At 39.0% G+C, this 13347-nt stretch overlaps 1 long non-coding RNA gene and 1 pseudogene across 3 annotated transcripts; both read left to right on the forward strand.

The window, feature by feature from the left end:
* Positions 1–4477: 4477 nt before the first annotated feature.
* Positions 4478–7522, forward strand: LOC112173337. 3 transcript variants are annotated; one of them, XR_002925537.2, is made up of 4 exons: positions 4478–4597; positions 5286–5421; positions 5737–5864; positions 6437–7522. It is a non-coding gene; the product is annotated as an uncharacterized LOC112173337 (long non-coding RNA). The 3 variants fall into 3 exon arrangements; XR_002925536.2 differs by having other exon boundaries at positions 5791–5864; positions 6437–7521; XR_002925535.2 differs by lacking the exon at positions 5737–5864 and having other exon boundaries at positions 6437–7521.
* Positions 7523–7845: 323 nt separating this feature from the next.
* On the forward strand, positions 7846–10679 carry LOC112171287 (annotated as a pseudogene).
* Positions 10680–13347: the final 2668 nt, after the last annotated feature.

Consider the following 13347-nt stretch of genomic DNA (forward strand, 5'->3'; position numbering starts at 1 on the left):
AGAAACCAACCACTCGATGGAGAGATTGTAATGTTTTATGGTGGTTGTAGAAAATCCAGCCAATTTGGTTCTCGTTTCGAATTCGATCAACTAGGTCAAACGTAGTTACTCTTATAAACCCATATTTATATATCATACACTCCAAAGAGAAACCCCCATAAATTCAAAAAAAATGGAAAAACCGACTGTTGGATGAGTTTATTACAATAAATTATGAGTGTGGTAAAAAATTTAGCCAATTTCACCATATTTTCGAATCCGATCGGATTGGTCAACCGTAGTCACTTATATGTTTTATTGGTTGACCGATGGCGTGACAACCGCAAAACGTGCTTATTTTTTCACATCACGTTTGTATATATTCCATCGATGGATGTGCGTGGACATAAGATAAAAAAAATTAATTTTTGTTACAAACACATTGGAATATACCAATTTTATTCCTAAAGTTGTATGACTTGTACATTGCATTTAAATTGTTTAGGTTCATTCTAAAGCAACCATGAAGTTGAAAATGAATTCGGAGAAACCAACCACTCGATGGAGAGATTGTAATGTTTTATGGTGATTGTAGAAAATCTAGCCAATTTGGTTCTTGTTTTGAATTCGATCAACTAGGTCAAACGTAGTTACTCTTATAAACCTATATTTATATATCATACACTCCAAAGAGCAACCCCTATCAATTCAAAGAAAATGAAAAAACCGACCGTTGGATGAGTTTATTACAATAAATTATGAGTGTGGTAAAAAATTTAGCCAATTTCACCATATTTTCGAATCCGATCGGATAGGTCAACCGATATGTAGAATATATATATGCACATTAGCACATATTTTATATAGAAGTATAAGAATTTCCACACACACACATATAGTCAATAGTCATATATATATATATATATATATATATATAAATAACACACACACACACACACACACACATATATATAAACACACACACACATATATCTATATATATATATGTGTGTGTGTGTGTGTGTGTGTGTTTATATATATATATAACACACACACAAATATATATATATATATATATATATATATATATATCTATATGTGTGTGTGTGTGTGTGTGTATATATATATATATAGATAACACACACATATATAAACACACACACATATCTACATATATATATAAACACACACACACACACACACACATATATATAAAATATTTTACGGGCTTTTACGGGCCGGGCCTAGCGGGCCTTTGGCGGGCCGGGCCTGGTTTTTGCGGGCTTTTTGCGGGCCGGCCCACTACCGACCGAGGCGGGCTTTTGTGGGCTTTTTAACGGACCTGGTCGGGCTTTTAGCCCTCAGGGCCGGCGGGCCTCCATCGGCCCACTTGATCCGCGGGCTTTTGGATTCGGCCTAATGTAGGATTCAACCTCGGTGGCCAATGGCGGAAACGGCGTCGCTATAGATGACGCCGAGTCGGAGCTCCGGTACCGGAACTCGAAGATCTACAGCGGCAAAATCGCACTAGTCTTCGTTGATGATAGACCCAATACTGACTCCCAGAAGAAAAACAAAGAAAAAGAAAATTCACATGTTAAGGTTTGAACTCTGTTTAGTTTCAAGAGCTAGCTCACCGAGATTCGACTAATGACCAAGTTGAAGCATCGGGTACTACAATCATTCGACCGATGAACTCTGTTGTTAGTTTCGACCAAACTCCGAAGAGCAATTGAATCAGCAATTGAAGTCGAGGATTGGATCGGAGGGTTTGGGTGATGAATTCTGGTTTTGATGATTTGGGTGGCGAAGGTGAATTAAATCTGGTTTTGATGGTTTGGGTGGTGGTGGGGATGCCTCTAAAGAGTACAGAGATAGTGGGTTTGGGGAGATTGGAATATGAGGGAGAAGAGAGAGAATGTGTAGTCGAAAACTGGTTTTGACGGTGAAGAGGATTAAGAGTGAGAAGTGAGGTAGGAGAGGAGGCCGGTTGGGGTGCGCTCATGGTGGCGGTTGAGTGGAGCTGCGAAGAAATCTGGGTATCTGGGTTTTTGGAGTTAGAGAGAGTTTTTTTTTTTTAAAAAAATCTTTTTATTGTGAAATGTCTGTTTTGCCCTTCCTGTGGGCCCTCATGTCGGGGCCAACTCAGCTTGTGACGTCATGTTTGAAGTCAAATTTGAAATTTGGACGTCGGTGATGGAAATTAAAAGTGCAAGGACCATCATGATTAAAAAAAAAGATCAAGGACCAAACTGATGTTTGCCCCAAAGTTTGAGGGGGCAAACAGAATTTAGTCCTTTTATTAATAAGCCAAATGAAATTACATCATTGTCTCTTGAGCTAGCCAAAGAAAATCTAATCCAATAAACTAGCTAATGCAAAACAATGGCATTCGTTTAACTTCTTTCAGTAACTCCAAAGCAAATGTGATCAGGTGAGTAGAGAGATGTCGGTGGAGCAAGGCTCGCTTAAGTACCACTAATCTCAAAACCTTCCTAGACATCACACTTACTTTGGATGAGCCTACTTTGAAGAAAGACTAAACTATTGGCATTCACTACAAAAATAATATGGCAATTGCCTACATCTCTTGGAAAATAAAAAGACTTAACTCTTGGCCCTTGAAGTCTTCCACCCTAAGAGCGAGATCGTCATCTTGATCTTCTTACTCCATGTAATGTGCTTCCCTTGCTTCACGATACATCTTGTATGTGTCTGTAACATTTTGGGATACTATACATGCTTTGGCCCAATGTCCGGACGCTCCATATCGAAGACAAGCATTATTATGGTCAGGCTCCCTGAGGCGCTTTAGGGGCGATTTGAGGGCGGCTTCTTTCTTTAGTGGTGTCACCACCATAGCCAGAGGCTTGGCCTCTCTCTCTTCACACGTTGACATCCACAGTTCCGTGTACGCCTATCTTGGCAGTTTCCTTCATCTTTGGGGCGAGAATATGGACCAGAACTTCCAGAATTATCCCTACTCTTAGGGTTTCTCTCCTTGCGTCCTCCCTTGGGAGCGCGACTATAATTAGACTCCGAAATAGACTTGGTTCCCACGGGTCTAGAGTTATAGTTCTTCACAAGGATATTATCGTGCTTCTCAGCTACGTTCATGGCGCCAATAAGCTCATGAAACATTATGATGCGTCCTGCATTTACATCAATCTGATAATTCTTTGCAATCGTCAGTGCAGAGACGGGGAAGGTAGAGAGAGTCTTCTCGATCAACATCGTATTAGTGATGGTCTTACCACAGAACTCGATCAAATACTTGATACGAATGGCTTTCGAATTGTAGTCAAGTACGGCCTTGAAGTCACAAAAGCAGAGGCTATGCTATCTCACTTCTAAATCTGAATGCAAGGAGTCACGAAAGTTGCCAAACCGCTGCTCGAGTTCTACCAATAGCTTTCTAGGGTCCTCCTCATTGAGGTACTCAGTCTGTAGCGCGTCATTCATGTGCCTTGTCATGAGAATTATGGCTTTAGCTTCATTGGCCTCTCTCGTAGCTTTATTCGCTTCATAAGCATGTTCTGGTACACATCACGGAACCACTTGTGGAGTAAGCATGTTCTGGCACACATCACGGAACCACTTGTGGTATCCTGCGCCTATTGTCTCTAGTGAAACAAAGTTCAACTTGTTCAGGTTACTCATCCTGAAAAACAACAAAAATTAGGGTTAGTTTCGGAGCGAAAAAGGCTACTATGAAAACAATAAAAATTTCTTAGCGTAGTCGCTTCCAAGAAATTATGGATTTCTGAGCGTAGTCGCTTCCAAGAAGTCCAATTCCAAGACGCATTGGATTAGATCGAAACAATGATGTGTTTCTGGTCGAACATAACTTCTCAACAAACTCTAAGTTTGGAGGACTCTACAAGCTCCAAGCTTGGAGTGAGCATGAACCCCCACAGTTTGGCTTTTTAGTCTTCCCTATGAAAAAGAAAGGGGGGTGGAAGAAGGGAGGTTGCAAGTCCCCAAGAAAAAGAAGAGAAAAAGAATAAAAACTTCAAAAACGGGAACTTTTAATAAAAATTACCTCGAAATAGGTCGCGAAAAATTTGGCTGGAAAAAGTCACCGGAGGTGGCCGGAAAGTGGTTGACCGGAGGAGGTTGACCTGTGGGCTGGGCTGGATCGCTGGGCCTTGACTTCTTCTGGACCGGTCCTTTTTTTTTTTTTTTTTTTTCCTTCTAGGCTTCTGGATATTTTTAAGATTCTCCGAGATTATCTCTAATTCTAATCCTATTTCAACTAGAGCAAGTAACCTCGAGTTTGGGCAGACACAAAATCTGAATTTATTTGAACAAATTGGAGGTTTAATAAGTAGGAGAGGTCAAAGTATCAAATTTGGAGGTCCAACTAGAATCTCCCTATTTAAAAAAGATAGTGTAAAAAAAAAGAAAAAGAAAAAAGTAAAATGGAAATAAAACATAAAGAATAGAAACGACGTCGCAGGAGTAAAGTATATATATAACTTCCACTGACTCTTCAGGCGCAAATGTGTAATGCTTTGTTTGAGCGGGTGAATCCCTGAAACCCCAAAATCATCGAACCCGGCACTCCTTCCTTTCTCATCCCCAAATTCACAGCTTCAATCTTCCTTCTCTCTCTATTGTAAGTACTCTTCAATCCTAACAGCTTCAATCTCTCTTGTTTTGGTTGATTACTGGAATTTGGGGATTATTATTTTAGGGTTCAAATTCTCAATTGGGTCACTGTTGTTAGGGTTTAGGGTTATTGCTTTCACTCTTTTTTCTCAGCTTCTCTATCTATTTCTAGGCTCTAGCTAAGCAGATTACTTCACAAGATTGAAAGAATTGCTAATATCATTATCATGCTTAATTGTTTTGGTGTTACTGTTCATTCTTGAATGTGCTGTTTAATGGTTGTGTGGAATGGATTATGATTGGCATGAAAGCAATAACAGAAGCTGTTAGGATTTGGCCTAATGGGATACTGAAATGAATTATGATGAGCAGTTTTGACTCCTGTGCCCCCCAACTTGGTTGGCTTCCATTGCCCATGAAAATAAATAAATAAATAAATAGATTCGGAGTTTGATGCTTTGGAAAACATGATGCGTGTTTTTTTCTTTTTCTTTTTTGAAATAATATGATGCGTGTTCATCTTTGGGCACATTTTAAATTTTCACCCCGGGCAGGACGGGCTCTCTCTCTGTGGGTCTGTGTTGGGGTTGGGGAGTTCTGGGTGTGTGTTCAGTTCCCATAAATAGGGTTTAGTGTTAAGGTGATGTTAGTAGTATCATTTTGCATTCTAACCTAATTAATTTTGGTCCCATCAGGTGGTGGTCATCATGGACTCAAACTTGGACTCTCCATTCACAGACAGGGGGACTGCATTTTCCAAGCCTTCAAAAGATAAAGTTAAAAGGAATTATCGGCGTCGTTCTCCTGTTAGTGGGTCATCTTCATCTGATGGTTAGTTTTAATTTTTTTTGGCTTTCAGATGTAATAGTGGTCTGGACGAGTGATCTCTTATAGTGTCTCAGTAAGTTTGATAATTTCACTTGCTTCATGTCTCTTGAAATTATAATCTGATACATGCAATTACTAGAATACAAGCCCTATCAATTGATTGCCTTCCCTTTATGTGCTTTGTCGAAGGGAAACAAAAGTATGGTTCAGGTTGGATGCAAATATATACCAAAATTCATGCTCATTCTGGTAATCTAGAGTAGCTCAGAACTGCATGATTGAATTTAGGTTTCTTTTCTTCCTTTTGTTTGTTTTCAGGGTTTTTGAGTTGTCTTTGCAAGTTTGGTCTTGCAATTTTTTGTTTGTTTTCAGGGAGTCCTGACTCCTGAGCATAATAACAGCTCTAGCCCAAAACTTGCAATGGGAGATCCTGGAAAAGAATGGAGGTGAAAGATGTTCTCAATGAACTGCAAATAATTCTCAATTTTTTAGCACTTGTTATCTTCTAACCAAGCAATGCAAAGGGAAGGGTTCAATCCAAAATTTAAAAATCTTTCTTTTGGCGGCCTCATTTGACAGTATAACTGGAGAATTGGTTTATAGTTTTTAAATATTATTTCCTTATTTGATCTCTCTCTGCTGAATAATGCTCACTTTGGCTTTTAGATTCCATTAATCCACATGTTCAAGCAATTGAAACTTTTGCTTACTGAAATTGTCTTTCCGATTAAAGAAAAACGAGAGCTTCACTTTTAACAGTTAACCTACGAACTGTAAACCTGCAAAATATAGTACTCTTAAGGGGGGGGGTGGTTTAGTCCTAGTGATTGTGAGATGATTTTTTGCCTACACAAGTCAAACTCCGAATCTTTCCTCCTCTTGAATCTATTATCTATACCAACATTTTATCTGAAAAGTTACTTGCTGACATTGGTTTCTTGGCCCTCTATTTTTTGTATCCTTATTTGTAATTTATGGGAATTCATTAAATGTTTGACCTTTAATATTGAATTGGCAGGCATGAAGCCAAGTTTATCCAAAATATTGTGGAAGAGATCTCAATTCAAGTATCAAATCGGACATACTTGAAAGTTGCTAAGTATCCTGTAGGACTGGAATCTCGTGTCCGGGATATGCATGAGCAGCTTCTATGTGTTAGATGAAAATGATGTTCGCATGGTGGGAATATGGGGAATTGGAGGAATTGGTAAGACAAGACTTCTGGATGACGACGATGGCGAACTTGGGGATCTAATTGAGCTGATTTGCCTTTCATGGGACGGAGATGCTTCTATCAGACCATCCTTTGCCACCATCACATGCAGTCTGTCTGAAGAAGGATGAAAACTCAAGTCCAATTTGGTCTAAGCTTTTGATAGAAAACTCTCTCCTCTGCCTTCTCTCCTTTGCCGTTTTGAGAGTTGGCAAGTCTCCGGTTTCTCCACCCTCTGTGGTGCGCCTCCACCCTTTTGTGGTGAGTTTCCTGAGCTTGGTCTCAGCTTTAGATCTGTTTATGTCTCTTTCTCTTTCTATCTTTCATTGTTCTTGCCCAATTGTTCATCAAATTTCCAGATCTACTATCAAATCTCACATTCTCCTCCATCTCAAACACATCACCCTCTCATCTTCATCCGAATTTTCTCTCTTTCCACAACCTCTTCACTTTCAACCCTTGGTGTATCGACAGAGACCTGTTCACTTAACTTCACACATGAAGATTGCAGCAGTACCGGCAAACCACCGAAGATTGTGGACCTCACCGGACCAGTTCTTTGTTTTGTTCTTGTTGTTCTTCTTGAGCTTGCAATTTAGGTGTGGAGAATGATGGTGGAGAGTTTACTTGGCCTCTGGATGTCAAGATTCTGTCAGATCAGTTGGTCGCAGTATCACCATGGCGGCCAGCCTCTGCGTTGAAGTGAAGGGTTTGGTGTTAGGTCTTGGTTTTTTTTATATTTTGGACTTTTGGGCTTCGGTTTTAGTTTTAGGTATGCATTGTCTATTGGGTTTTTAGGCCTAGGACTCCCATTTTCTCTGTATTACTTTTGTAATATGTGCTTTATTTAATGAAAGTTCTATTTGACCAAAAAAAAAAAAAGGCCTAAAATCATATTCCTTTCCCGTTTCTCGAAAGGAAGACCAGATGCAAGTGTTTACATATAATAATACGATCATTACTTTTTTGTTCGGTCACTTCCACAAGTTGACGTCCATGACAATAGATTATACACTTGTTTAAGGTTTAAAGATGACCATTGACTCGATCCAGAAAAAGGTTTTAAAATGACCAAGAAGCTAAAGTTCAATTCCGGAAAGACAATGTCTGACACAATTTAAGGGACAACCGCGCGCATCATCCTCCCTTACTCATTAGATCAGTGTGGGCTTAGTTAATAGTTACCTAAAGCTCTAGAAAGGCAGCGGTCAAGCATGTCGGAGAAGCAGCAATCTCCTAATCGAGGTGAAGTTGTGGTGGAAGTTGGAAGGGAAAAGAGCAATGAACCAAAAGACTCTTCAGCTAGCCAGACCCTCACCAAGAGAAAGTCATTCACTAGGTCAGTTGTCTCCAAACCCAAGTCGAGATTCGGTGATCCATTGCCCATTATGTATGAAGAGACTAGTTTAGATCAGGCAGCTGGGGCAAATTCCCCCAATGCTTCATTCAATAGGGAGTCCCCGAATGAAATCTCATTGGATAGGACTGAATCCTCCTCTGCGAAGAATGCACCGCCTTCTCCGGGCAGAACACAAGATGAGGAAGCTGAAGAGGTTTACAAGACGGCTAATGCGAAGAATGCACCACCAACTCCAGTTATAGCAGAAGATAAGCGTGGGAAAGTGAACAAGAAGCTCTCGGGGGAGTTGATTGTTTTTCTGTCCATTTTGGGTTGTTTAGTGGCTAGCTTGACTATCCATAAGCTAAAGGATCTTATGGTCTGGGGCTTGGAGATTTGGAAATGGTGTGTGCTTGTAATGGTGGTATCATGTGGCATGTTGATGACAAATTGGGTAATGCATTTCATAGTTTTCCTGATTGAGCGCAGCTTTTTGTTTAGGAAGAATGTGTTGTATTTTGTTTACGGATTGAAGAAGAATGCTCAGATTCTCATGTGGGTGGGTCTGGTTCTTCTCACATGGCTACTCTTGATCAAACGCGGGCTTCAGCAATCAAAAGTTTCCACTAAGATTCTGGCTTACATCACGCGAAGTATTGTTGCAGTTGTTATTGGGGCATCTTTGTGGTTGTTAAAGACTTTGATGGTTAAGATCTTAGCATCTAAATTCCAGGTGGTAACCTATTTTAGTAGAATTCAAGAATCGATATTCCATCAGTATGCTCTTCGGACACTTTCAGGACCTCCGCTTATGGAGGATGCAGAAGGCAGTATCACACTGAGTTTTACTAACAAGGCACATGCAGCAGGGAAGGAGATAGAGGTCACTGACATGGCAAAGCTTCAAAAGATAAAGCAAGAGAAGGTTTCTTCTGTTACCATGAAGGGACTGGTGGATGTAGTAACTACTTCCGGGCTGTCCGCGATGTCCCAGACATTGGACGAGAAGGAAGATCTGAATGAACAGAGATATAAGGAGATTACCAGTGAGACGGAAGCAACTGCTGCTGCTGCTGCCTATGACATCTACATTAAGGAATCTCCACATGGTGCCAAGTGAGTAAACTATCTTAATGTAGTGCTGTTTTATTTTTATTTATTTTTTGAATAATTTCTTGCCCTTTCCATACTTATGTTAAATCTTACATCTGAGTAGGTACATTGAGGAGCGGTATCTATTGAGGTTCATGATGAAGGAAGAGGTAGACCTTGTATGGCCACTGATTGACGTAGCAAAGACTGGACAAGTTGACAGAAAAACTCTTAACAGAGTGGGTGGTAAGAGCTTTTAATTCATCTCTCTCGACTTCCACGTGGAGTTGTAGTTCTTATTTGGCATCTGGTTCTGGATCATTTTTAGTGGATTTAGGGCATCAGTAATTAATAGATTTGAAGCTGTAACTTCAGTCGGTAACATATAGAAGGGGAATTTTAAGTGTTGGATTTTGTACGTTTTTCTGAAATAATCAAGTGTGAAGTAGTTTGTACCCTGTAACTTTTTCCCCAGGTGAAGGTCTACACTGCTCGCAAAGCATTAGCTCATGCATTGTCTGATACCAAAGCAGTTACAGCGCAAGTCGACAATCTTGTGAGTAGCATTGTGTTGATTATCATCATCGTCGTGGGTCTTCTAGTGGTGGAAATTGCAACCACAAGCTTTTTTGTCTTCCTATCATCACAGCTCGTATTAGCGGCTTTAGCTTTTGGAAACACTTGCAAGAATGTATTTGAATCTATCATGTTTCTATTTGTGGCGCATCCATATGATGTTGGTGACTGCATTGTTTTTGAAGGCGTTCCGGTACAACTCAATCTCTTACACTTATAGCATTTCCTTGAGTTTACTCGAATTTGTAACACATGGTACACCTGACAGATGATAGTTGAAGAGATGAACATCTTTACTACGGTTTTCTTGAAACTCAGTAATAACGAGAAGGTGTACTATCCAAATTCAGTTTTATCTGCAACATCGATCAGCAATTACTCCAGAAGTCCAGATATGAGAGATGCTGTAGAGTTCTCAATTGCATTAACACCTGTGGAGAAGATAGTCAATTTGAAAGAGAAAATAAAGGAGTAAGTTTATTCTTCTGCGTTTGACAGTGAGCATTGTTCTGTACTGCTCTTTTGTGTCCTTACTCATGTATATAATTATATATATGCTCGTGCTTGTCCAGATACATCGAGGGGAAGCCTCAATATTGGCATCGAAAACACAATGTGGCGGTGATTGACATCGAAGATGTTGATAAGTTAAAGATGGCCGTCTATTGTCAACACAAAATGAACTTTCAAGATTTTGAGGAAAAGAATTTGCGTAGAGCTAAGCTAAACTTCGAATTGCTGAAAATACTTGAAGAGCTAAACATCACAGTAATATCAGCTGTCCTCCCAAAAAGTGAATCTCACCCAAACTAAATAAGATGCGATAAGCACTTTGCTTCCTAAAGGAGGTCCAAGTCAACCTGATGTCCGGTTGGAAAATCAGTCTAATACTTTAATCAACCTCTTAAAGATTGAAGCTAGGCTAATTGGTGAGGTCTGTATGCTATGCTGTAGTCATTGCTATTGCTACATTCATTCTGTCGTGACTCAATGGTGTGCTAATAATCCATGGCTGTTGGCCTGTTGTACGTTCATACTTAATTTTCTGATACAGTATTCATCTTGTCATAAATATGGTGATTATCTTAAGCATGTGCGTCTTTGTCCACTAGGAAATAAAACAAAATCTTGTAGCAGTTATGTTTCTTTCAAGAAGACACGAGTTGAGAATCTTTAGATTGCAGAGTTTAATATGTTTCTGGAGTCCTGGACTTTCATATGCAACAATAAAACACAGAGGAAACAGAGTACTCTGTATTTCCTCGCTCTGTTTTACGAACAGAGAATAAAACAATAAGAATCTGGTACACCATGTTCTACTAATTGCTTCCGTTACAACCAGACCGATTATTAATGAAATAAAATATTACAAGAAAATATGGGTTACAAGAAAATATGGGGGACATAGAGCCAAAACCCCTTAAGCTAAAAATTAAAAGACACTCTCAATGGATGACCAAGGCTACAAAGAAAACTCAAAATTTTCAAGCAGCTGCAAAGAAATGGGAGCACATCATAGCCTTAATGTTTTTTGTTTTCTTTGTATAGACACCATCATGAAAGAATATGTGCATTTTGTTGTCTATCTTGCTTACTAGACATTAAGCTAACATTGGTTTTTCTATGTTCATATTACAGGTTCTCATGGCAAAAAGAGCAAAGCAAATGAAAGCAAGTGCAAAGCTCACAAAATGAGAGTGAAGTGGTGTACTTGTGATTGTTGTTTTATTTCAAGTGTGGTTATAATTTTCCAATGACAACACATTTATTTTCATTTTAGTGTTTGTATTTGAATATGGTACGATGACTCAATGGATATGTTTAACTTGTTTAATGTTTTTATGAATTAATGTTAATTTCTTATTTGATTTAATAGATGCAGATTTTTAATTGCTTAACTATTATTATTAATATTTATTTGTTTAATTTTGTCGAAATAGGAAAAAATAATTGTAATAATAATAAAACAAAATTAGTGTTTGTCACAGCCATTTCAGCATCACAATTGGTATAAAATTATATAGTTTTATCTATTTATCAAATATTTTTACAAAAATTTATAAATATATTTGCAACGGCAAGCTAACCGTAGCAACAATTTTGGTGGCAAGATTTGGCTATTATTTTGAAAACAAACAGATTGCGACGGCATCATAGCCGTAGCAAATACCTCTACATGGGCTACCCTGATAGAAACTTTGCGGTAGAAGCTTGAGTAGCAAATTGCCGTCGCAAAATAATAACTGATGCGATGGCAACAGAATACCGTCGCAATTACCTTTTGCAACGGCATTTTACCATCGCAAATAGATTTTGTGACGCCACCTATTGCAACGCCAACATTTCGGTCTCAAAAGGCTCAATTTTTTGTCACGAAAATTTTTTTCCATCGCAAAAGCAATTGTTTTTAGTAGTGACGTACAGTGTGAAATAGAGAAAATTAGTATTATGATTCCTATTTGTTTGAGCCCAGAAGTATTTTGGTTGGAGACTTAGGAGTGTTCAGTTTGCTGGGCCGATACTTGCAACCCAAAAAATGAGTTTATCATTTGTATCGGGTTACAGCTTCGCTCAAACCACGATTGATAGGGAAAATGAGCCCTTATGCAACTAAAGTAGGTGAAATCAATTAGGAATCTATCATTCAATAATCCTTCTATAGCAAGGAACCACTGAGCTAGCAAGGTATAAATACAAGGGTTCTAGGGCAAAAGTCAACACATAATCTCATATAAACAGATATCAAAGCCTCCCCGGGAGCACCTCAATCTCTGTTCAACCAGAGAAGTTAAGGACCACCGTAACACCCAAAGAAGCTAAGGACCGACTTAGCAAACCCCGTGCTTTCTCCAACTTCCCAATGATTGCTCTGCTTAGCTACAACGCTAAGTATCGATACCTATGACTCTAAAGATCACACCACAACTCCTTATCTGTAAGGCAGATAGAAGAACCTTGTGACAGGGTTGATGCTCTCCTAGTCCACAAGCTTGAGCAGAAGTTAGGTCCAAGACAAACCCAGACAACTCGTACCCTACGGTGCTAGCACGCCTCGCATCATCAAAAAGAGATTGTTTGCTAGCATCCTTTGTCAAGCCAAACATTTTAGCCTGAATGATAATAATTACTGAGGATAAAATCATATGGAGGCGCAACTATGTCGGTAAATCTACTATTAAAAGTGCATATGCAACTCTACTCTTTAATGACGCCATATCTCTAATAAACTTAAGTTGGTTTCCTGATTGTGGTTCAAGGAAGGCTCCTTATAGTTGGACAGGTTTCTCCATCAGCAAGAGCAGAAGAGAAAATTTAAGAAGCCTAATGGCTAAGTTCACAAACCCTAGTAGTTCCTCTCCTTATGCTTTACCTAATTACCAAACAAATGGAGTGAATCAATTTTGTTTCTCAATCCATCAAATTCGTAAATCAAATGACACCTTAAAAGTCTTCATTTGCCATCACCACGGGAAGAGCAAAGAATTAATTATTCTATGAAATTCATTTCATGAACTTTGAATTTAATTGTATGTAGGGATGTCACTCGGTCGGTTCAAATCGGTTATAGGTATTACCAACTTCAAAACCAAAACTTTTGGTTTCAAAATTGAGATACCAATTACCAACCTAATTTTTGGTTTTTAATCATATCTACCAAATTCAGTATTTCGGTTTTCGGTATTACCAATTTTAAAACAACTAATTCTTT

Source organism: Rosa chinensis, chromosome 6, assembly GCF_002994745.2.
Source record: "Rosa chinensis cultivar Old Blush chromosome 6, RchiOBHm-V2, whole genome shotgun sequence".
NCBI classification, from domain to species: domain Eukaryota; kingdom Viridiplantae; phylum Streptophyta; class Magnoliopsida; order Rosales; family Rosaceae; genus Rosa; species Rosa chinensis.